At 35.9% G+C, this 22618-nt stretch overlaps 1 protein-coding gene across 29 annotated transcripts in view; it reads right to left on the bottom strand.

Moving 5' to 3' along the window:
* Window positions 1-22618, bottom strand: part of MECOM (MDS1 and EVI1 complex locus) — a 582493-nt gene that overhangs the window by 151919 nt on the left and 407956 nt on the right. For 5 of the 29 annotated variants that reach the window (XM_084990157.1, XM_084990148.1, XM_084990154.1 and 2 more), the window contains exon 3: window positions 10828-11153. The exons of 21 other annotated variants lie outside the window; for them this stretch is intronic. The gene's annotated coding sequence lies outside the window, so the exon portion shown is untranslated. The remainder of the gene's footprint in view (window positions 1-10827; window positions 11154-22618) is intronic. 3 more of the 29 variants (XM_084990147.1, XM_084990143.1, XM_084990149.1) reach the window with 1 other exon arrangement.

The following is a 22618-nucleotide window of genomic DNA, read 5'->3' on the forward strand; positions in this document are numbered from 1 at the left end:
TGAGCATCTGTTTTTTTCTCATATAAATTCAACTCCTAATAAATACTAAGCAGAGTTTCCTCAGACCCAGTTGTGGGCAGATAAGCAGTTCCATACACGCAACACTAATCGCAGTGCTCCCTCAACCTCCCTCAACTGTCTTTTTATTTCTCTGCCAGTGAAACCAGCTTTTAGCAATTGGGTTTTGGGAAAGATGACATGCTCCCAAAGAATCATAGCCAAAATAAACAGGGTTAAGATGGAGAGTAATACTAAAAATGATTCCTATTTATTCCATACTACAGTGCCTTCTATTGTAAAAAAAAAAAAAAAAAAAAAAAAAAGAGCGAGAGAGAAAAGAAAAAAAAAAATGCATTCTGCACCTAAATTAGTCACAGTAATGTGATTTTCATGCTGGAAATGAACCTGGGCATGTCCCCCAATTTCCTAACTTTGGAGGAGTAAAATATGTGTTGCTGGTTATCAGATTTTTAAAATACACTTCCCTTTCACATCCACTTATTTCTCTTGAAAGTGACACAAAATCTATAACATAGTAGATAAGGTTACCAACTGCCTGTTACATTTTATAGTGACAGCTGTAAAACTTTAAAAAACTGAAATGTAAATGTGTCCCTTCGGGTCAATTTTCTATAGAAACGTGCTTGTGGTATAATTTTCTACAAAGAAGAAGAGACAGATTTTGGAGGTGGACACACAGGCCCTAAAATAAGGGGCTCATGAAGGTGTGCATTCACATCCCCCAAGAGGTACTCTGTGCCATCCTAATGCTAAACCCTGAGAAAGATGTCAAGAGTCATCTGGCCCCTTTCTCTGCTGCCTTCTTTTGGTTGGGAAAAATTAGCCTTTTGGATTCCATCAAGAGGCTTCCATATCTTGAAGTTAAGCCAGTTGAATTAAACTATCAATTTAGTCAATTATGTCATTGAGAAAATGATGGGAAGAGAAAGAAGGAAGGCTAGAGAGAAGAGATAGGAAAGCGATTTAGGAGGAAAACTAGAAGAAAAGGAGAAAGAAAAGAAAAGTAAAACAAAGAAAGGCCAAAAAGAGAAAGGAAAGAGAAGGAAATGAAAGAAGCTACATACTGTAGAGTCTATGCTGATTAAAGAAAATTCTAAGAAATGTACTAAAAATTCTTTAGTACATTACAGTCACTAAGTTGATCTGTTTGTGTGCAAATCATTGATTTGCCATTGTGTAAGTTAAAACAGTAGCCCAACTTCCACTTCTTTTTTGTCATTGGCTCTTATTCCTGACCATATTTCACATTTCAACCTGCTCACCATATGTGTACATACTTATGCTTTCTTTGCCACTAATTGCTTCTTTTTTGACAATACCATCTATATGTGCATAGTATATGGCCGTTTTTATCACTCTAAGCCTATTAATGCCCAGACTTATGGTTCCCAGAGGAATTAAAATTAACCAGCTCTCTAAATATTGTTCATGAGTTGGAAAACTCCTGTATTTTAGAATCTCACTTCAGTTGTTTTTAATTGGTTTGCAATATTTCACCCTTCAGGGCTTGCCCTTAACTTTTCAAAGTATATATTAAAAAAAATTTATGAGAGTGATATGAAAGGCAAAACTTAGGAAAAATAAACACTGCTTTTGGACAATGATAGTACTTATTCTATGATTTAAAGGCTGATTTTTATAGTTTGGTAGAAACTAAACTCCTGTTCACTTTCCACAAACTTCTATTATCATCAATGTGATTTTTACCTGTAAATAAGATCATGTGCTCTAACATCAGAAAACATAGGGCTCTATATAAACCAAGATCTCTTATGGTGGATTTTTCTCTCTCAGAGTTAGAGATCCCTATTATATTAATTTATTTGTTTAGTTTGTCATAAAATGTTGCTTTTTATTTCTAGAGTATGGAAAGAAACTCCCCTTAAATACTTAGCTTTTGAAGAATGGTCACTTTGTATGACCCATAAAACAAATCACTGACAAAATACCCTTAAACCCCAAAGAACCATTTATTGTTAATGACAAATGCACTCACACACACAAACACACACATACAAACACACCACACACAACTCCCAAGTATATTAATAGTGTTTATTATTCTTCAAAAATAAAGTGACAGGTTCTATGGATAAATGACAACATATCTAAATTAGAACTAGAGACTGCTATGTTTCTGTTACCAGGACAGAGGAAAATATATAATTTTGTTTACAGAAAGAACAAATAAATTAATATAGTAGTCATAAATAATATGTGTCATAGCCATGTAAAACAGAGGTCTTTTACACCTTCATTCTTAGTTCCCCAAAATAACAAAAATTTACTCTCTCACTCATAGGTCCTAGAATCAAGTCATTTTGCTTAAAAAAAAAAAAAAAAAAGTACTATCAAGAAAGTTTGAGTGGGTACATACAATTTGGAAAGGCTGGCCCAGCCATGTTCAAATAGAAACTTCCTCACAAGTAAACTTTATCTTAAAGTTTTGCAATGTAAGTAACCAAGATGACTTGGCTTTCAATTAATATGTGTTAAACAAATGAGTGAACAGAGAAATGAATGATAAGTAAAAAGTAAATCCACATGGGAGTATCAGTTGGAAGTCTATAAGAAAAGAAATCCACTCTCAGGCTGATTTTAAGTAAACTTTTTCACATCTCAGATGATCTGCTGTGTGCATATTTCCTACCCTGACAAAAAAGAAAAAGCTATTCAGAATTTCCCCTATCAGAGGCTCTGTGTCGTAAAGAGCTCTCATGGGAAACGGGTAACCCTGACTGATGAAGATCAATGAATGAGAATGCTTTTTACTTTTTACTTTATATAACGGTGCTTTTCTCTGTGAATAAATAAGATACACTTGTATAATAACAAGTGGCACGTGATTATTAATTGTGAATTCCTAGGTCAGGAAACTTTGACTTTGTGCACATGAATATTGAGACACTTCACTACGCTCAGACGTTCAACAAACATACCACTTGCTTTCATCTGCTCTGAGTCTGTCACTTGACTTTCGACCTTTCATTTGGTACTGTCCTGTCATTTCTTTGGTTTTGCAAATTCTAGCTTCTCACTTGACCTCTCCACTGTGACCTTTCACTTGACCTGTGATCTCATAAATTCTGAAATCTCATACATGTAATTGGGGAACAAATAAACAAAACATCTGGATGAAGCTCCTCCTGAATTAAGTCTGAGTAGATGAAACATAGAATACAACATTTCAAGACTTCTGTAAATAACTGGATAGCCACTAGGACGATATGGGAATGGTAGAAAACAACTTTTTAAGAAATGACTATGATACATCACATTATTATAAAAATAGTTCATAACAGTTAGACTACAAGCAAAAGACTCAGAATTAGCTTCCATGAGAATATTTCTCTGGTCTGATGACATTAAAAAACTAAATTACTCCAGTTAAAAGTGAAACACTTTTGGTGTAAACAATACTGAATTTTACTATCTTATTGCTCAAATATGGGAGTAAGAATTATTGTGAAAGAGGAGTTCCCGTCGTGGTGCAGTGGTTAACGAATCCGACTAGGAACCATGAGGTTGTGGGTTCGGTCCCTGCCCTTGCTCAGTGGGTTAAGGATCCGGCGTTGCTGTGAGCTGTGGTGTAGGTTACAGACTCGGCTCGGATCCCTTGTTGCTGTGGCTCTGGCGTAGGCCGGTGGCTGCAGCTCCGATTCAACCCCTAGCCTGGGAACCTCCATATGCCGCGGGAGCGGCCCAAGAAATAGCAAAAAAAGACAAAAAAAAAAAAAAAAAAAGAATTATTGTGAAAGAGGTACCAAAAGATTTTACCTAGATAATGATTGTATAACTTACTATATAGTATTCAATATAAAATTGGTATATTTTAAATGCTATCTGGTCACCCTTAATCCCTCATTCTCCATAACATGTTTTATTATCTTGGTAGTACTAATTACTATCTGAAACTATCTTTATCAATATGCTATCTTTCCCCAATAGTGTACAAGCTGCATGAGGGCAAGAAATTTGTCTGGCATGGTAATTGCTGAGTCTTCATCACCAAAAAGACCACCTGGCCCTTTCTAGTTGTTGAATGTCACATAAACAAAACAATGTCTATCATAAATGCAAATGTCCTCTCCAAACATCGTTTCACATAATTGCACACCAGAACAAAAGTCTAAAGTAAGTCTTCCTAGCTAATTTTAAAGTTTTAATTACAGTTCATCTTTTTTTTTTTTTTAGGGCTGCACCCGCAGCCTATAGAGCTTCCCAGGCTATGGCTCAAGTATGACTATGCCACAGCCACCACAACGCAGGATCCAAGCCTTGTCTGTGACCTATGCCACAGCTCACAGGCAAGGTCAGATCCTTAATCCACTGAGCGAGGCCAGGGATCGAATCTGCGTCCTCATGGATGCTAGTCAGATTCACTAACCACTGAGCCATAATGGGAACTCCTTCTTTTCTTTTTTTTTTTTTTTTTAAGTCCAACATCCTTTAAAATTTATACTGAGATTTTCAGTATTGGCATCTTATTTTACTTGTATTACTTTTACCATTAAGATATTTTTCTCCTACAAAAACAAAGACGCCCCATCCCTCAAAATTAATAAATGTCGATTATTATCCTCAGATGCCAGCTCTAGTTCAAATCTGAGATTTAAGTCACACATCTTACTAGTTAGAATATAGTCACGTTCCTTTCATTAGATTTCTAGATTCATATATTAGGAAACTACTTTAGATTCACAGTGATATGAAGAGAGCTATGAAACACTAAGGATACCTAATTTAATATTTTGTAACCTGAAAGGACCACAAAATGTTATACTTAGGCATGTTCTAGCTAAAACTTACGATTCACCTCAGATTACTGTGGTAAACTCAAACAGAAACCACAAAATAAACAAATAAAAAAATCCACAAATATATCACTGAACAAAGTAATTACTAAATAAAATAATTTAAAGACAATCTTTTCCAAAGGTTTAGCTAGACTTTGTTATAAAGATTTGCATAAGACATTAAACCCATCCAGAAAAATAAATCTGATTAAAAGTCACCTTTCTCTTAAATAAGATCTTCCATAGAATCCAATTAAAGAAATTTCAGTTTGAGTATTTAGAAAGAAAAAAGTGAGTGTTTACTTTCAAAATGGTGACAGAATAATATCTACAAATATTTAAACCACCATTTAGTCATTTAACAAAAGATTATAAACTGACATATGATAAAATTTAATATGATTGATCCTTTAAAATTTTAACTTCAAATAAATACAAAGAATGTCTTATACTTATTTAAATCTTATTTGAATATATCACATCTTAAGAAAAACAGATATATAATAAGAATCTATAATAATAGATGAATAATATATATATTTTTGGAATGTAGGGTAATTATCACCTTTCATAAGTTCCAAAATACTGAAAGAAGTGTTAAGAAATTTGAATTGCTGTTAAAGTGAAATTTAAACTAATCACAAAAACAGAATTTTCTGACTTCCTTAAGCTAAGTTGAATGAATGTTCAAAGTTTGGCTAAAGTTTGAGGTTCTTTCTTGTTTAATCCAAAGCAGTTCATTTTTCCTTAAAGGTAATCAAAATAGTCAGACATGGTACAAATCATTTTGTTGGAGAAGAATTATGTCTGTGGTTTATTTAAATAATGTAATACCAATAAGGGAAACTTTAAAGAATATTAGAGTATTTGAAATATATAGAGAAATAAAAATGGCAAAGCAAAAATATAAAAGAAAATTAAGTACAGGAATTACTTTGTAGATACCACTGATATATTGGTCATACTAACAGTATAATATATTAAGAATAAAATCTAAGTAATAACTATCAAAAGTAATAACTCCAAAAGTTCACCTCAAGGGACCACTATTAACTATTTAGGACTATATATTAAATTATAATCAAGATTTCAATAAAAAGTTCTAGAACTTCAGATTAAAAAAAAACTAATGTGGGAACTTCAGGAGATATTCAGATTGTTCTATGTCTTAATAAATAAATTAACAAAGTTACTAATTCTGAGTCATAGCCTACATTAATAGATTAACCCAAGAAATGATACTTTTCCAAATACGTAAAGAATGGAAACACCAGTTACATTTTAAAAATTACAAGGAAATTAGTAAAAGAAATAGTTGTGGATATTGTAAAAAGCAACATGGAAATTTTGAGGCAAAAAAGGACAGAGAATCTAAATCTATTGTGTTGATATAACAAAGCCCAGACTTAAAAATAAAAGCAAGGTTTGCTGGCTTTACTTATGCTTTAGGTAGAAGCTTTTTACTACAAGAATTCAACTGCTGAAGTTCATTTCCTGTCTTTAATTCTAAACAAGCAATTTGCTGATAATTTCCTGTCTACATTTTCATAAAGTAGAAAGAACATGACTGGTTAAGCTTAATGTTTCAATAGCCAAATAAACTTCAGCAAGCATGGTTTAGGAAATTAGACAACTATCTAGAAACTAGTTTTATGATTATAAAATGTCTGAAAACTGTTTATCTCCCCCAAATGTTTGAAAATATTCTGAAGGCCTTTGTGATTGCCTCTTTGACCCCAAAACAAATAGAGCACCATGGCTTTGCCTCAGTGGGCCCAGAGCAATTAAAGTCAAAAGGGTATGAATCCCCCTGAACTCTGAGCTGTTCCAACAAAGATGAGGAAGAAATTACCTCTGGCTTGGTTTCAGCCTACAGCATATGCCACCCCCACCACCAGCACCACAACATACACACTCCCCACTCCACCTTTTTGCCTAAAGTAGAAATTTGCTTAAGTTTCTTAAAAACTTGAAGTTTTCATAGACTATGTCCTTGGACCCACAGTTACCAGCATTTTTGGTCAAAAAGAAACTAGTGCATCCCTCAAAGGCACCCCAGTGAAACCTAAGTTAAGTTTTCAATTAAAGATGAAGAATGAGTTATTATTGCTTTAAAATGAGGCATCCTCTTTCTCCTGTTGGGACTGCAAACATCTTCCATGCGAAATCTACCATAGCATCTGCAGAAGTGGGTCTTAGGAATTGTGTACTGTTGCCAAGGCTCAGAAGAGGGCATAATCCATAAAACCATGAAATATGGAGACATTTGATAAAACTTCTGCAAATTCCAGTTTGTGCCACTACCCACTTCCAGGTGCCAGCCAGTGGTAGAAAAGGAGTCAACTACTAATTACAAAGGGAGATTTTATTAGACAGATTTAAAGGGAACAGATGAGTCCAAATCCCCTTTTTTATTATCTACTGTACACTTAGCTAATGCTTTCTCCTGTGAGAAAGGCTTAAACAGTAAGCACAAATAGCACAATGAAATTGTAATACTCTCTCAGCGTGGACCTGGATTATTTCAGCCACCAGCAATGTGAGTAGCTGCAGGTGTTGCACTAAATAAAGTAATATAAAGTGTCTAAATTGTAACAGTGGAAGTACTGTTTCAAGACCCTTGTCTGCTTTTTATTAATAGTCAGATTCCTTCCTATCAGCAGCCACAACTACCTTTACCCTATTATTCAGGAACAATATTTTGATAGGCAAAGATCTATTAAAATTACTGTTGATATTTTGTGACCGTAGTCATTTTGGAGTTGAATAAGCGTTCAATCTTCTCACAGAAGGGGAGAACGTAAACTTGTGATTCAGGAAAAGAGGAAACCAGGGGTTACAAAGGTGGAGAGGCCAAGTAGAATGAAACAGACCCCCTCCATCAAGTAAAAGACTTGGCAGGATAACTAGAAACAGACCAACCCTAAATCTTTGGGTTCATGAGCTCTTGGTAACATAATTAAGTGAAATAAAACTAATATTCCAGTGTTAAGTTTCATCTTAGCGTACATCAAGCAGCTATAAGTAATAACACCAGGTATAAAGAGTTATCATCACAAAGTATTCATTTTGTTTATGGAATGGACCTTAAGGTAAGGGGGAACATTCTTCAGCACATTAATGTAATTTCTAAAATGGAGAAAAATTATCTTCACAAAGAAAACTGTCAAGTTTACCTTACTCTTTCTATCAAGCAGCATTACTGTTGGGGGAAGGTGGGCTAATCACTTATTTGAAATTTCCTACAAAAATGGAGAGCTCCAGATTTCCGAAGCATTTGTTCTTGAGAAAAGAACCCCTAATACCTAGGGAAAAAAAATGTTGAACAGGAAATGTTTGACCAATGTTGCATCACAAGATTTCAAAAGAATTTCACTTTGGCTACTTCAGTGAATCAAGTCAGGACGAGACATTCTTGATTTTTTCATAGTCTCCAAGTGTCTACAAAATGAATTTTTAAAAAAAATTAACAATCCTAAAATTTTTCTGAAAGTTTCCGATGGGTGGAAAAAAAGTAAAAATCTTCTTCTAGGATGAAACGTAAAAAAGTATTAGTGCTGAGAGAGTAGATAAACAACATTAGTGATCTGTGAATAGCATTCAGGAAATTCCATTTATCTGATGAGCTGTTGGCTCACTGAGCAGTGTTTCATATGTCACCAGCTAGCTAAAGCTCCCCATTGTGTGTACAGATTTCCTTTAAAGGCGTTTTAACATCGTTTTGCACGTTAGGAGATAGTTTCTTTAGAAGTTAAGGGGCAGACCGAAGGAAGGAGTCTTCTTCCTACTTTGCTTTTGAAATTGATGTCCGTCTGCAGCGCACAGCACAAATCCCTAACTCAGGCTCCTTGTCATAGGAGTGCCTGCGGCAATCAGCCCATGGTTTCTTTTTGAACAAGCTTTCTTTTAACACTTAAAGCCAGGGATGATTTAACAGAAAGCGTCTCAAGTCGGTGAGCTACGGCCCCTTTAGACTCTACCCAAACAAAGCTAGTAATGTGTGGTCAGTTTCTTGGCAACTCCAGTCTGGGCTGATAACGCCGCTGCCTGCTATTCTCCAAGGAGCCGGCTGCTGGAAGACTGCTCGGAACCTCATCCCCTTGGTGCTCCTGATGCGGGCGATCCTCCGACTGCTTGGCGCCAACCACAACATGCTACCCACCGTGAGAGAGCAGGACGCGGGCTGCTCTAGTCAGGACTTATCGTCTATCATACTGATTGACGAAACCAAGAGTGAGCAGAAAAAATAAACATGAACAGAGGCTGCAGTGTATAGGCCAGTCAGCTGGGAGTTTTAGTATTTGGCCTTGGTGATCCTACTCTCATGGTAGGTTATCTTTTCCTTGTGCTATCATTTATCATAACTTTGAGGGCCAGGGAGAGAAACAAACCTACAATTTTTCTATTGGTTACATTCATTAGACTGCTTTTTTTCCCTTAGCAGTCCTTCCTCTGCCCCCCCCCCCATAATAATCCCATCCCCTCAAAAATATTCCCCAAAGAACAGTGAAATTAAATCTAAATACAGTTCTCCCTGTTTTACTCCTTTTCCAGCATAGATCATTGCAAGTAATTAACCTTTGTTATTCCATCAAATGTAGAATGCAAACCTACATGTTAATTTACTTAAGTCAGACCCAGTAATAAATCTGCTTCTGTAGCAGCTAAACTCAATGAAGATCCTGGATGTTGTTCAGTTATTCGGATTACTAACATCTTCTTCTTAAATAATGGCACTTGACTTTTTCAGGCACAGACCATGTTTTGTATTGGTCTTGACAGCCACCATAAAGTACTCCCCCAAGTGTCAGTAACAAAGATGATTTGTATGTGGCTTGCAGTCTTCCAGTGTCCTAATAGCTTTCTCATTCCAACCCAGGAACATGGAACACAGGGCAGCTGGTTAAAGCTGATACAAGCATTTCTTCTCTCAGCAGGCTATTCTTGCATAACCATTTATTTTGCAGAGTTTTAAAGTGCCTGAAGGATTTAATTATGTACATAGACAACCCCTATAAACTCTATTCTAGGGTTTTTATTGACTTTTGTGCTGGGCAGCTCTTAGGCATTTCAATTAAGTGTTTTTATAAGAAAAACTACAATATTGTAAAAAAAAAAAATTCTTTATAGATACTTCCAAGCAGTTTTCCCCATTCTGATTGAATAAACTCTATTTAATTGACAGAAAAATTCCAGGTTAATTCGAGGTTTAGTTTTTCCACTTTGGGAAAATATAGGGTTTGAGTTCCACACAGATTTGTGAAAATGGACCTGCCAATATCAGGGAAGGACCAAGGGTGGAGGGAGGGGGACAAGATTACTCAGTAACATACTCTGGAAAGTTGCAAGGCTACCTGTTACTCGGGAGTTTAAACTCATGAAGGTAAAAACCTGAATGCAAAATTTTACATGTTCCACTTAACAAGTGCAGAAAAATAAATTACTGAATTCATTTGGAGCACCCGCCTGACAGGTCTAACCCTCAAAATTCTCCAGGAGACCCCAAAGCCCCCTTTGTCTGCCTTCTTCAATTGCAGGGCTCAAGTATTTACAAGGCTTCTGCAAACCTGCCTTCATTATGATGTGGGATATTTCGGTCCCAGCAGGTGGCCAACAGGAGAGCAGACCTGCCCGTGAAATATGTAATACTTTTTCATATACTTTAACCAGAAATGTGCCCCTCCGCAACTCTCCTAACTGTTCTAATTTCCCTTTCTCCTCTTAATCTCCTCAGCAAGCCATGAGCTTGCATTAAAATCTACCTAAAACATTTCACCCACAGGCAATGTAATTCTGAAACAAGCAACCAACATTTCACAGCTCTGGAGTAATAGATTAATTTGAACCTAATGTTGCCGTCGTTTACTGCTCCAAATGTTCTGGTGTAGACATAGCCCCAAGGCACGGGGCTGTGGCATGCACAACTTTGGGAGCCGGAGCTACAGTTGGCTTAACATCTGTGCATCACATTTGCCATGTGCCTCATTATCCTGCACCCCACTGTGCCTACCTGTCCCCCTCAGCTTCTCAGCCACAGGCGATCCAATTTTTTTCCCCTCCAACTAAGAATCTTTGTTCTCCTTCTCACTTACTAAATTTTTGCGAGACCTCTGCACCCAAGCCGTGGGGATTCAGTCCACGTGAACAGCTCAGGTCCTTTAGATTCTTAATACTCCATTAGGAAGAGGAAAATCACAGCATTAAGTTTCTGACATGCCACTGCATAAATTGTGCCATTTGCAGAATCTCCCAGAGTCTTGGACCAAACACGGGAGCATGTAATAAAGCCTGGCGTTGTTGGTTTTGACTTTAACAAGTTTGGTCAGTTTCAATTATCTGTAAGCAAAAAAAAAAAAAAAGAGTAACTTCCAATTCCAGATTTAAGGGGGACCAAAGAAAACAGTCACAGAAAATAAAGATTGTCACAACAGAAATTAAAACCAAGGGTCTTGAGCTATTTAAGGAGTCAGTATTTCAAAGCATATTGCCACAAACACTTGATATATACAACCTCCTTCCCCCTAAGAAACAAGGCTTTAAAAATATATGTAGTAACCAAGCCAAACAGCTGCTTAAATTTTAATCCTGCTTAAACAATAAAAGAATGGTATGACTTCTTTATTGGTTTTCCATTGGAAGTGTTTGGGGTACCGATTTAACAAGAGACAGAAGAAAGATTCAGTGTTGCCAAAATAATTTAAAATATGCAAAATTTAATATCTGCTGTTCTTATTATAAAGTGTAGGCATTAGTTATCACAATAGCATTGATAATGAAATACATAAAAAGCAACAGAACAGTCATTCTAGTGTTTGGGTATAGAAAAACCACCATCCTTGCCACAAAATAGAAGAAAAAATTCAAATCAGAAGAGTTAGCCTCCAAAAGACCAAAACTAGGACTAAAGAAATTTTAAAATGTTATCTACATACTCCATATGACAAGCTGGATTTAGGTAGTAGGCAACACATAAGAAAGGTGACTTAGAGCTCTTTATTTAGTTGTGTGATAGGAAAATAATTTACTGTGGGTGATAGGATAGTAATTAGTTTTAAATGATCATTTTCCTAAAACTAATAAGTTAAAAGATAAATCGGATTCGAACAATGTCTACATCCCATCACTCAGATTTTTAATCCCTCGGAGAATAAAAATTGAGGTCTAGGAAGAGAATTTTTTAAATGCCTTCCCCAAGTAGAAATATGCTTTGCTCTAGAAATCGTATTGGATTTCCACACTTCCCTACATAATCCTCAAAATCTACACAGTACAGAGCATTGAGTCTTGCACATTTCATTATATGCTTGAATTAATTTATCCTATATGGAATTTGTTACCTTTACAATAAAAAAGTCGCTATTCATTATTGAAAGTGTACAGATGGAACATGTTCAACTTAAGACATCAATAAGAAGAGAGGGAAAAACTTATAATCCATGTGGCACAGCCTTCACCATCTGGTAGTTCCCCACTTGTCTGCCAAGGCTTTTTTCCCAAATAAAAGTGAACATTTCTCTTTGGAGTTAATGGAACTTTCTTAGATACAGACCCTGAGTCTGATTTAAAGATAATAAGCAACCATACAATTAAAATAGGAGATTTTCAAAAATAATCCATAGTGTAGAGGAAGGTTTTGAGACTAGCTGAGAAAAAAAAAATTAAAACTATTACTTATCTAAAAGCATTATCAAATGAACAAAACAATTTTTTGCTTTGGTAAATAAAGAAGGCCATTGAACAAGTTATCCCATTCCCTAGAAAAACACATTGTAAGCTACATAAATACAATATTGGGCAGGGGAGAAGCTAGAAGTCTCAGGCTCAGACTATATTTGGACAACCTTCCTAAGCCCTTTATCTGGCAGATGATGCCTGATGTGGAAACTAGAGGCTCCATGGACAGGTAAGCGTCCCAAGCCACAGCTGTTACAGCAACTCTTTACTAAGATGCAGCACACAAGCCTACTACCACTCTTAGAGATATGTTAAATCCTATCACTTCCCTGTAAAACTCAAGGAAATAATACCATCTACTAACGTTCTGCGTTTTACCTCTCCTCCAATATGTTTGCTTCTTACTTCTGTTGTTCTTTGCAATAAGCTATCTCATTATATGAAAGACGTAAGACCAGTTCTTTATGTATTCTGGTGCTAGCTCCAGATCCTATGAGTAATAATAGGAAACACACAACCATTGCTCTGGCAATTACCTACCATTTAAAAGGATCCTTGTACAGCAGAAAAGGTAACTATCTACCTAATTCTTGTATTCCAGGATTAACAAAGGACTCTACTGTAACAATGTAATATGTTTTAAATTTATTCCTTAAAAGAATTTCTAAAATTTATTAGTGATTTAGACAATAAACATTTATTAAACACTATGTACTTAACTCACAATCCACAAAATGCAGACGAAAAAGTGATGGATACGCTATAGTACTTTAGACACTGAGAAATTTAAAAAAAAAAAAACATTACTGGCAATTTTAAACTAAATTTCTGGACACTAAAGCTGACTATACAAAATACACTTTTCTCTAAATTACTTCGTTAAAAATGTGGTGGAAATGAATTAAACCAAAACTTGGGTCAATACAATACTAGCGAGGTGACTTTTGCCAGTTGCTCTCCCAAGCTGCTCAATTTCCTACTCTCTAAAATGAGAATTATTACAATGATACCTACAGTGGAATCATTACGAAGATTAAATAAAACAATATGTGTAAGAGCTTAGGATTGTACCTGCCATAGAAGAAAAACAGTATATTAGCTACTACTATTTTTACTACTTGTGAATTCAGAATTTTAAACAAATTTTAAACTGTTTAACATCATTAGAACCACATAAAACTATTTGTGAAAATTACTCCAAACTAATTAATCCAAATCCATGAGGATAATTATAATGCATACTTAGAACTGAGACCCTCTGATGAAGATTTTGAAATTCAACAGTTAGGTGATCCCCAAATGATTTGCTTTGGCTACTTTCTTGTGTCTTCCTAAAGCAAAGCCTAGCTCAGTGATTTGTATGTAGTAGATGTGCAATTATCTAAAACCACTAAGTCTACATTTACATGGCACGAATGCTTGATCTTAGAATTGTTTCTACACATGATATATAACATGTTCAAGAATGCATTTCTTTCTTTCTTCCTTTCTTTTGGAGGGGGGGCATGCACCCATGGCATATGGAAGTTCCCAGGCTAGCGGTCTGATTGGAGCTGTAGCTGCCAGCCACAGCCACAGCCACAGCAATGCTGGATCTGAGCCTCTTTTGCAATCTACACCACAGTTTATGGCAACTTGCCAATCCTTAACCCACTGAGTAAAGCCAGGGATTGAACCTGCATCCTTATGTGAGCCACAAGGGGTACTCCCAAGAATGCATTTCTAAGCATTGTTAGGGAATACCCTTTTATTTCATGTCTATTTGACATCTCTCCATTCACCTCTTCTCTCAGTACTGTTATCGGTTGAATTGTATCATCCCATAATTTCATATGTTGAAGCCCTAACTCCCACCCAGTACCTCAGAATGTGGCTGAATTTGGAGCTAGGACCAGTAAAACTGAGTAAGTTAAATGATCATGGGGGTTGGGGGGTGATAAACCAACCTGACTGATATCCTCAAGTGAAGAGTAAATGTGAACACACAAAGAGGCAACAGGGACTCACACACAGAGGAAAGGCCATATGAGTTCACAGAGAGAGGGCGGCCATCGACAAGCCAAGGAGATACGCCTTGGAAGAAAACAGATCTGCCATCACCTTGTTCTTGGATTTGGAGTTTTCAGAAACTATGAGAAAATAAATTTCTTTTGTTTAAGCCATGAGTCTGTGGGGTTTTTTTGTGTGTGTGTGATTGGTAACCTTAGAAAACTAATACGAGTCAATTCATCTTCCCGTAGTCAATTCATTGGCCAATCCAATAGGTTTGGTTCCAGGCTCCCCCTACCCAAAAGGTTCTACCTCCCAATATATTCTACAACATATCATATTTATTTATATATCTAAAAGCTCACAAATTGAAATTTCTTAAATTACAGACTAATTTATCCTTGTCTACCTAACACCACCCATGGACCTGGCATCGTTGCTGATTGTATGAGTGAGTGAATGAATGAATGAACGAAAACCAAAATGATTACCAAGTCAAATAAATGAAGAATGAGTGCTTATAGAAATGGGAAAGAAACTCTCATAACAGAACTTTCTCTGACTGTATTTCTCTGGCTGATGTGTAGTGCCACCCACTAGTGCTACTGATAAGCAAAGTACACAGACATAAATAGCCGAAGAAAAGGACAGAACAACACACAATTCTATGATCTCTGGACTACTATGAACAATTCAATCAACAAGACCTACAAATATTCCTTGCTTAAGATCTGCAAAGCTTGCCTGGCTCCTTGCCCAGGGCAGAAGTATGTTCACTCTAATTCAGGCCAATCTATAGCCTTCTACTTTAAGGACTGTAAAAGCATTGCTGGGATTTGAAAATGTGGCCTGATATAGCAATGAGCTTTTAAAAACTTTGATCCTTAAGAATCTGTTTTTAAATAAAGGTATGCGGTAATAAAATGTGCAAGTCTGGATTGTATTGATTGAATTAGAATTATAGAATTGTTGATAAGTAATCACATTTTGGTTACAGTGACTTCAAACGTGGTTTAAAGCTCAGCAGAACCCTAGGATGCCACTCCAATATTATGGGAATTTTATATCACTCATTCATAGCACAAAAAACCAGAAGGAGGCCCTCAGGGATTATTGGTAATGACATGACAGGGAATTAAGGTGAACCAACCAATTTAAGTTTCCCTCTCTCCCCTTCTGTAATTGAATGAAACCGAGGTTACAGACCCTGCTTCAAAAAAAAAAAAAAAAAAAAATACAATAAAACTGTGTGAGCGGACATCTTGTTTTTATTGGTGCTTAGATTCTGCATATGATTAAGCACAAACTTGCCAAGAATTAACCACTCCACCAACCCATTGGGTCTGTTATCAAACTTGCAGGAGCCAGGAGTGTTTCGAAGGGAAATGGGGGCGGCTGACCTGAAGCCCACTCCCTTGGGTCAGTGCATGCTGGGAGGGGAAATGAGCTACAGAGCAGACAATTTTCAGCTTCAGTGGTTTTACTTTCTTTACCAGGCCTCACAAAAACACACTGACAAAACAAAGGACACAGAATTAATGACCCATGCATTCTGTCAATTGACTCTTAGTAGCAGTGGCCAGTTCACCTTAATTTTTTTGTTCACATTGAACATGTAGCCCAAGGCATTGGTTAAGGTTCACTTAAGAATTCTTCAAAGGCATCACTTGGTTTTCATTAATTTGTTAACTGTAACTTCTCCTTTCTGTTGAGGAACCCACAAACCAAGTAAAGGCCTTTATGCAAAATGAAAGAACAAAAGGCAAATGTTTCACCAACCAGCCCTTCTTTTGCCTTCAGAGAAATCATTTCTCCTTCATGACTATTAGAGTAACGGATATCCATCAGATTTTTCTAGAACTTAAACTATGTTTAAACCTTCTTCATTTTTCTCGGAAATCCAAGTGTCCACTCACAGCTATTGTAGAAGGATTAGCAACATCGTAGCTTGTTATTTCTGTGAGTAATTACTTCCTAATTATTCCTTTGGTCTTTAACCAACAATTGCTTATGAAACCTAATTTGCGTACACATGAAATATGGTCAATATTTGGTCTTAAATCAAATTTAAGGATTGACTAAAAAGCAGTAAGAATTCAAAAAGATGTGTAAATGTAAATTAGTACTCACATACCTGTACAAAGATTATACCACCTTTAAGATGATTGGAACACTTTGTATTAAAATCTTCTCTCGCTTACTGTCCCACAATGGACACTTTGATATTCAAGTAAATTTTTCTCTTTGCTCAAAAGTTGCAAAGAAGGTTCATCTCTCTGAATATCTTTTTTTGTAAAATTGCTAAAAAGTTGAACAGTTTTCCAAGGACACAGAGATAATGAATACTGAGGCACCAAGGGCAGGGTCTGAGTTTTCTTTATCATGTTTGAAACCAGAATATGGGAAGAGGCAATAGTTGCTTTCAAGCTTTGTAGGAAGTTGGTAGTTTCAACATTTCTCTTTATAAAATACATACATCTATATATATAGAGAGAGATATCTATATCTATATATATATATTTATCTCAAGAGTTCTAACATGTGAAGGAGCCTATCATGAGGCCATTTGGTAGTTTTTAGCAAAGGAAATGGATCCCATAAAGCAAATGTACCATTCCTTTCTGTAGGCTTCTCAGACAGTTATAAAATATGATAGCAATGCTTGGTTGGTACAACTTAATGTTAGCTGCATCTGTCAGCATTTCCATTACAAACCCTTGATTTTCAAGGTTTTATAATTCAGCTGTGAAAAGTTGCTTTAGAAAGAAAGTTGGCAAGGCAGTCTCAGCCAGGGAGTTTATCAAATTGAACAAATCTTTGTTTAGCTATCTCTCAGTTCTGTGAGCCAAGGTCTACTCCCTGCTCCACATGCCAAACTTCAGTGACTTCAATGCCAGCGAAAGGTTTTCTCTTTCTTTAAATTCACTCCACAAGAGCTTCTCTCATTCTTGTTTCAGAAGCCGCCAGGATCCAGCTCATATCCTGTGTAACCCAGTGGGAGAGGAGCCACATCATATGTAACCCTGTAGGACATATGAATCGAGTCTTGGCCAAGTGTCTCCAGCATGAAATGTGGACAGCATTACAGAGAGGCCTGGAACTTTTGAATATGTGTGTAATTAAAATGTAAGCACATTCTACTACTGCTTGCAAAGTGAAGCTGTGCTCATTTGTTAAAAGCCTTGTTGACTGTGGGTGGGAGCATGTATGTTTTCAGGGTAGTTCTAATTACTCAGAATATGAACTTATTGCTACATTGTCTTTGAAGAAACAGAGGAAAAAAGACAACTCAAACCCTATATATCATGTACTGTATATCTGTTGCATAGTCTTTGATACACATTTATTAAATACAGATTTTGATGTTGGAAATTAATTATAAACCTGTCTTGATCAGAAGTGGGTATAGGTTAATTTTAATCAAATATGAAATTATACTATTTCTAAAGATACAAGAAACCCAGAAGAGATAGCTCTGGATAGGATGGTTATAATAATTCATTTTTAAAGAGTGTATTAAAATACTTTTGGGAGTTCCTATCCTAGCTCAGCAGTAATGAATCCAACTAGGATCCAGAGGATTAGGGTTTGATCCCTGGCCTCGCTCAGTGGGTTAAGGATCCAGCATTGCCCTGAGCTGTGGTGTAGGTCGCAGACGCAGCTCAGATCTGGCGTTGCTGTGGCTGTGACGTAGGCCAACAGCTGTAGCTCCGATTTGACCCCTAGCCTGGGAACTTCCCTATGCCATGGGTGCTGCCCTATAAATAAATAAATAAATAAATAAATAAATAAACGAACAAACAAATAAATAAAGTGCTTTGTAAGATATTTATCCCTAGATATAATAAATTTCATCTAATGTTAGATATACTAGCCTAGGTGTCTTTGACACATAAGAATTCAAATCAGACAAAAATTCTCACAAAAGGAATTTGAAGTCTGAGAGATGTAGCTAGCCATGATAATGTTATAAATGTTAGGCATCAGAAGAGAACAGAAAAGGTGTTTCAGTAGATCAGAGAGTGAAGTTATATGAGATATGCCCAAGTACATAAGAACATAAATAGCCTGTACTATAATATGGTAAAATATTTAAATATAGTAACATTCAAATAAATATTAAATTTCACATACAACATTAAATTTTATATAAAACGAGTTTAACATTTACAACTATAATGTATAGTTTGATAAATGCTTACTTTGTGTATTTAAATATAACAGATATTGAATTAATAATAGTCATGTCTCAGACTAATTCCTTCCTTATTAAAAGTTTATGCTTAGAGGTATTGTCATAACAAATCTGTTAAAAGGTTGGGGCTGTGAACTTACACAATCCAGGTAGCTGGCCCACAAAGGCACTAGGATACACCACACTGCAAATTTGGGTGTCATCAACAGGTTTAGAAGGCCTTTTGTAGATGGCAGGCTAGCAGATGGCTAAAGCCAGGGATGTTTTGGGTTTGTTCAATGTCTTAATCTATTCTCAAACTCTGGATTTGGCAAAACCAAAACCACATTTTGCCAAGCACTTTCTTCCTTAATTTTTAAGCCCATGTGCCTTTTCAATGAAATTTAATCCATATGTTTCTTATTTTTTTACACTTAACTCATCAGATATTTTTTATGTAAGAGCCATTTGACATTCAAAAGCCTTGTGAGTCTCTTTTAAAACTAGAAGTTTTTTTAGCTTTTTTTTTAAACTAAAGGTTTTTAGCACCCCCCCAAAAAAAACCAGGAAGTTGCAACCTGCCAAGAATAAATGAATGTGAACATGAGCACAATATGCTAATCCAATGCCAAAAGCTTTGAATTGGGTTGGAAATTTCAACTTCACAAAAGTGCCTGCTATCTTTTTAAAAACATATGCCTTTGCGAATCTGTCTGCATCTAGACAATGACTGACAATTTAAATTTTAAAAAATGAACTTTACTAAAGCCGACTAATGAAAGGCACAAGAAATATCTCTTTGGCTTGTCAAAAAAGGAATTCTCATCAAGTCCATTTGCAAAATAAGCAACCGCTGTTACTTTTTTTTCTTGAGCTATTTGATTTTATTTTCTAAAGATTGTTTGGAACATACACCAGTAGAAAATATATTAATTATTAGGACCTTAAAGTTATGTATTTCATGGTAGAAAAATATGGATTTATGCATTGCATATTTATTTAGAAAATTTTATTGCTTATGAAATACATATATACTTTATTATTTTCTAAATTTATATATTTTCAGGACAATTTTCCCAGAAAAAAAAAAGGCAATGATAATTCTTATAGTGGCTCAACACAACTTAATGCCTCCATATAAGCTCAACAAAAACATATTAAGAAAATGAACCCTAACAAAAGAGTAATCAAACAGCCTATCCTCATCACATTTTCTACTTCTTTGTACCCCAGTGATACTTAACGCAGCCAGGCTTATGGCAGGCACTCATTACATTCTTATTAGATTAAGCTGAATTGAATCCAATGGCATAAATGATGAGTCATATTATGATCATCCAAAGAATAATGACACTGTAATTCCTATATTTAATAATTTCTTGTCAAAACCATATGTATAAGTTAGTCCTCATCACCATTATATGCCTTTTTTTTTTTTTGTATCATTTTGAATTCTTTCTTCTGAATTCCCACTGCCATTAGGGTACAACAATGTTTCAGCACTAAGTCTCAGGGAGGGGAAAGTGAAAATCTTGGAGTGAACATCTGTAATCGACCAGAAACTGTCTTTGGGAAGCAAAATAAAGGCTGAGGTCTATGGTGTAATGAATCATCTAGCATATTCCAAATACCTTTCCGGGAAGGCAATCCCAGGAACGCATCATCAAAGGACTTGGCCTCTAAACCTAGGAACTGACTTTTAGCATTTACTCTAGCCCAGAATTTTTTTTCTCATTTTACTTATGATACTCAATAGATATCTCAATAGATAGCTTTGTCTGTTTTTCATACCTTATATGAGGGTTTATCTGAAAGTAATATTATCATGTTTGTCAAGAACATGAAAACTCAGGAACAGGAAAACTCAGGATAATTCACTGTCACCACAGAGTGTGGAAAGTATCACTCAGTGAGGTTTCTTAATATAAAAAAAAATGAAATGCATAAAAAATTTTTGTTTCTGAGACAATGTGCTGTTAAAGTGGTGAGGTCACTGTCTGAGATTCTCAAGCCAAGAGATCTTCCAGGGTCCTTCCTTACCTGATTCAGCAGATACTCACCTACTTTGCTCCAAACATTCACAACTGGAGTTCTTGCCCCTTTGAAGCTTACATTCTAATAGTGACATGATATTATTACTTTCAGATAAATCCTCACATAAGGCATGAAAAAGGAAAAAGATATCTATTGAGTATCATAAGGAAAATGAGGGAAAAAAAAAAAACCTTTGGAAAACATTCCAGAAGATTTAGAATGTTCTAGGGCAGTGGAAACAGTTGGAAGTAGACAAAGAAGATTGATAAATGGTGCAAACAGGAGAGCAGAATGATAGCTCTAGATGTGGTCTTGGTCTTCATCTAGTCCAGCAATGGCAAAACCAAGACCCACGTGTGTCCTTCTCTCCTCACAATGCATGGCTGGCATTGCTGCTAGCAGACCGTGGAGCCAGACCGCAGCTTCTAAAATAATCCAAAGGATCAGAGATCTACTAAAGGAAAGGATGCATAAGAGTTGAAACCTATTTGCCTCTCCTAATAACCCAACTCCTTCATGTCTAGATAACTTTCCCCTAGTCACACAGTGACTAGTTCTTCACACTGCTTACAATGGTTTTCATGATTGACAGAGAAGCAAGCAGCTTGAGTTGGAAGAGAAAGAAAAGCTGATATCCACCAAGTGCCCAGGGACACAAAACCAACGCAATATCTCACTTAACTAACACAACAATCTAGTGAACCAAGAAGCATCCATTTTATAAATTAGAAGGCCGTGCAACCATTCCTGGTCAGATACCATTTCTAAACTAGCAAAAACAAACAAACAAGCAAATAAACCCACAGACCTTTTTTATTTTTTTTTCCCTGTGCTTGCACTGCCTCCCTTGGACACTAGGTATGGGGACCTTCTTCTGGGGAGACATAGGTAATTGCAGATTATTAAACAAAAAAAACAAAATGGCATCACTCAGGGGAATGTTCAATGACCAGCCTCTTTGTTTTTCTGTTTTCTTATGAGGCAAATAGGCTAAAGGAAATGAAATACTTTGTCCTCCTTGGGAGCAAGAAGTTAATTTAGAAGCTCAGACAAATCTAGTCCTAATTCATTATGGCAACACAGACTTTATCAGTCAAGTTCATTGCAATCATCTAGTGTTTGCATCAAAGTCTTGTGCTGTTATGACAACCATTTTCAAGTCCTGACTTCTGTATTTTGGCTTAAACATGATAAATTCCCACTTTCAGAAGACATCCAGCTGGTAAGGCTACTTCAACTGCCAAGATGATGTTCCACAATTTCCACATCTGCTTCAACTCTTCTATCACAGCCTTGTTACTATTTTTTTTCTCCATTTTTTAAGAATTGGAATAATTTTGTTTCCCTGGAGCAGGCTGTAAGTACACACCCAAGATAGACTTTTATTTATGGATGGTTTCAATTTATAGATGGGATGTGTTTGTACCTTATGTTCAGCTTAAGATCTCCCCTGACTTTCTCAATGACATGACTTGATGACAAAATTTAGGTGACATCAAAAAAAAAAAAAAAAAAAAAGCCTAAAGATGTTTAATCCATTTTAAATATTCTTTCTCTAATTTTTCTAGAATTCTGTTAGAAAACTCTTCAAAAATATTTGAAACTCATCTAGTTTCAAATCAAACCAATATAAATAATGGGTCGAATTACCAACCTGCAGGGAATGTCATCCTAAATTTCCTGGCGCTGACTATGTAACCATAAGCATGACTAGTGTATTTACTGGAGGCAGTATATACTGTATAATGTTCCCTGAAAACTCATGTAACTAATGCAATATGATAACCACTAGGGTGCTACTGTGACGTCAAGGATATATTACAATTTTATCCAATTCAAACAAGAAAAAAAAAAAAGTTGACTTTAATGGTCCTGCCCTCCAAACAAATACATTGCCTGTTCTACTGAACTTAAAATTCAAGGTTATATA

This window comes from Sus scrofa, chromosome 13 (genome assembly GCF_054392235.1).
Source record: "Sus scrofa isolate SSC_HxYL_T2T_F1_AM1 chromosome 13, Sscrofa_HxYL_maternal_Yorkshire_Landrace_v2.0, whole genome shotgun sequence".
Taxonomy (NCBI): domain Eukaryota; kingdom Metazoa; phylum Chordata; class Mammalia; order Artiodactyla; family Suidae; genus Sus; species Sus scrofa.